We start from the raw sequence: 4,007 nt of genomic DNA, 5'->3' as shown, positions 1-4,007 counted from the left end.
CCATCGGTGTCGGTTGCGACCGAACCGGTGTAGGTGTTTCGAGCCATCGGGCGGCACAGTTGACGTAGCGCTGCTACTTTCATTTTATCCCGTCGGGCTGCCTTGCGACGCCCCCGTCGAAGGCCTTGTCGCGTTACAAGGTGTCGAAGAAGCTCAACGAGCATTGGCCTTACAACCCAGTGGAACCGGGGTACCTAAGTACGCGCCCCACCCCACACTCGTCGAGCAGTTCTCTTCGCAAGTCTCTACCACACCGATCTCGGGCCGGGCTATTTCTCTGTGCCCCCCCTATCAGGGATCTGAGCTACTACGAGTCGCAATCTCGTTTAAACGGAGAAGGGAGAGTCGGAAACTCCGTAGCGCTGTGCCATCGGCAGTTCTTCTTTTTGCTGCTGTTGTTGTTTTTGCTGGACCATTGGACCGCGGTCTCTGCCTGACAGGCGCATTGCACTACATTGCTGCAACTGCGGACCTGGAATTGGAACTAGTTAAAACAGGACAGGTTTCAGATATCACAGGCAATGTCGGTGTTGATCAGTGGTTAGCAAGAATGATTCGCGTTCTTGGTCTTGGAGCCGTGGGAACGATATGCACTGCCTCGCTATCTGAGGCCTACGGAGAGACTATCCAAGCAATGTACATTAATCGATTGAATGCGGACGGTGAAAGAGTTAAGAGAGCACCTCGGCGGGGTAACTCTCGCAAAGAAAGAGTTTAAATTGGGTATGATAAAAGCCGATTTCTACGGACTGGGAGTTCAATAGAACTTCGTGCTGCGTATGCGACCACTGTGTCGCCAGTTCTGCCACTAACTTGAATGTTTTGTTTCTGCGAACGTGAGAGCAGCAAGCGAGCAGCTGTAATATGGTAATTGGCCTTAAAGCACTATTGGAGGAGAGGGCTGAATGTTGAAGTGATCAAAAGCTGCAACCCTGAAACTAATGCCGCCAACGCTGCCCGCGCGAGCCATGTCGCAAGTGGGTGCCGTGATGAGTGTGCCGGACAAAGCGCTGGACGAGTATGCGCTGCGGCAGTTCACGGACGGCAACTACGCGGGGGATGCGTGTGGCGATGGGGCCCGCGGCAGTCATGGCGCGCGTCTGAGAGTACTTCGGCGAGCGCAAGTGCATCCAGGACAAGTTCCGCGACCCCCCCGTGCTGGTCGGCAGCTACGGTCCCTTCTGCAAGCACATGTTCATGCCCAACTTTGTGCACGGTCTGCGCGACGCCCCCGTGCGCATCACGCCCGACAACGAGCCTGTTATCAAGTCTGCCTGATATGCTGGGCGCGATGACGAGCTCCCCGTTCTCGTCCGCCACTTTCCTAAAGACACGGTGCGCCCGCCGGACAGTCGCTACTTGGACCTGATTTGTACGTTGGAACATGCATAACCGAAATGGAGAGAGAGATGAGTTTCAGGTGTGTCTGCGGGGATGGGGGTCTAACTGTGCTCGTGTGTTGGCTCGTGTGTTGCCGTAGAAATGTAACGCGCCTGTCTGCTTCAAGATGTACATCAAATTCTAACAGCTCGTTGTCGATTGATGTGCACAACCAAACTACGAAAAGGGTCAAGAAGAGCGTCGAGTAATTCTATACGGAAGAAGCTCTTCTACATCACACCTACAGCCGCCTTTCAAATTCATTTGTCGAAGCACTGGGACAAGATGACAGCTTCTACGGTTAGTTTTCGCCCTAAGAACCATGTCACCACAAAAATTGACAGACGAGAGGGAAAATCCCCTGACTCGTGGGTTCCGTGAAATCCAGAACTCATTCGTCTAACCGTCAAGCATCTGTTTAACGCTGAACCCCCTCTGAGAAAATTGGTGGACCAAGGTTTCGTTATTCCAATTTCAGTGCACTTTATTCGGAACCATGGAAAAGTGGCACTCACAAATTGGGAATCGCACCATCTCACAATCAAAGGATTTGTTACAACTGAATTGTGCTTCTCTATGAACGAGCTACCAACAAGGAAGATCTACCTACAGGTGCGTACGGAACTCGATTGATGTCGCCACCGCGATGAACCCCTACGGTAACCCTACGGTAACCAGACCATGGTTTTACTTTGAGGCTCATTATTACTGGAAAGGTGCAGGAAGAATGGTGAAGGACTTGTAGACGATCGAAGTCAGAGACAAGCCATCAGCACACCATTATCATTTCTTTGATAATCTAGTCTTCTCCCCGCACGTTGGTGCCGAGTTGGCACACGAACAGGGCTGTGGTACAGTGATGAGTATTTTTTCACTGAGATGAACATCAACTCCGCAAATGCTCACCCAGAAAATGCTCACCCAGCGAACGGAGGGCGTCTGGTTGCCATCGATTCGGGTACGTAAAACATCATGGGATATGCATACTCTGGAGGGGGACGCGAAGTCAGCAGAATAGAGATCTCTCTGGACTGTGGCGAGACATGGCTAAACTGCAAAACTTCGTATCCCGAGAAGAAACAAGGAGAAACACATTCATGCGTCTGGGAATGGGAAGTAGTATTATTGTTGGATGTTTTGGAAATTTGAGATTCATTGCCGCACTCGAGGTGCTGCACTCGAGGTGCTGCGCCAGCAGCGCGCCGCAGACGCGGCCGCGGCCACTGCAGCCATGGCCAGCTCGCAGCTCTCGCACCGGTTGCCCATCGCCCGCATGCTCGAGGAGGACGCCGCGCCCGCCGAGCCGCCCGGCATGCCGGAGCGCGGCGACACCAGAGAGCCGTTCGCGCTGAGCAGCGGTAACGCCTGGGGCGAAGTAATTCCAATTTCTGCCCACGGTCAAAACACAACGGCGAAGGGGTTAGGCTTGTGCAAAAGGAGATAAAAATGCATGCCTGCCTCGACAAGAAGTCAGAACTTACCGCGTTAATAAGTTATACGAGTTGCCACTCCACAGGTGGGCCAGGTGTCAACACCTGCTGCGGATCAAGACTGGTACTCCCTACAAAGACTGTCTGCCTAAACTTCGCATCCGGGGCCTTCCGCGGGACGACTTCAAAGACGCCTGTGTCGTCATCCGCGTGTCCGCCTTAGCAATACTCATTTCCGCAAATGGAGAAGCCCGAGTGATATAGCCCCATATCGACGACGTATAGATACCAGGTAATGGTGAGCACGGCGTCCGGATTGTCGGGGTGCTGAAGATCGTAGACATTGAGTTCGACCGGGACTCCACCCGCAGTAGGCATCATTCCCTGGTTTGACGACATGGGATGTTGTGGATGGGTCTAGGGCATCGGGGGATGATGGCGGGGGCGGTAGTGAGGGTGTCGGTATGTTGACCGGGGGCGCGGGTGGAGGACGGGATAGACGAAGGGCACATGTGAGGCGGGTCGGGGATGTGAAGGAGTCGGCGAGCGGAGTGCGGACACGTCGGCGCTCTCGCGCAAGGCGAAGCTGCCGCCCGACGCGATGGCGGCGCGCCGCCCGCATCACGCGGGGCGCCCGAAGACCTGCAGTGGCACTCCGACGAGCACCTCGGCAAGCTCGGGCGCAAAGAGACGCGCTGCGCAAAAACTGAAATTTAAATACAGCCAATTCCCGACAAATCCTCGGCTTCATCGTTTTCCCGCCCCCAAACACCTTTTCCATCCGCCTTGTTGAACAACACAACCTCGTCCTCCCGCAACCAACCGTCCCTATTTGCACGGCCCTCTACGTCCGAAGCCCATCTCGGAAACTCCTCCTTCGTCCCGTCCGGCGAACTTTGCATCCGCTCCTGCCAGCTCTGCTTCCTCACCACCACATCCACCACGGGAGCTCTCGCATACACAGACGCCCTTTTCCCCTGTCCGTCCCCTCGCCCATCTACCCTCGGACGCCGGCAGCTAAGGGCTACGCCACGTACGCACCGACGCGTCCAGACGGCCGCGTCCACACCCACACACAGGTCACCACGCGTCCACACACACACACAAGTTACGAATTCGCGTGGCCCGTCGAAGGGCGCGTGAGTGACACTCCCTCTCATCGGCGTCGCAGGCCGGGTTACGTACCGCATATGGGAG

The sequence above is a fragment of the Chondrus crispus genome, genomic scaffold, assembly GCF_000350225.1.
Source record: "Chondrus crispus Stackhouse genomic scaffold, scaffold_7, whole genome shotgun sequence".
Lineage (NCBI taxonomy): Eukaryota > Rhodophyta > Florideophyceae > Gigartinales > Gigartinaceae > Chondrus > Chondrus crispus.
The sequence above is the reverse complement of the archived record's forward strand: the minus strand, read 5'-3'. Positions refer to the sequence as shown.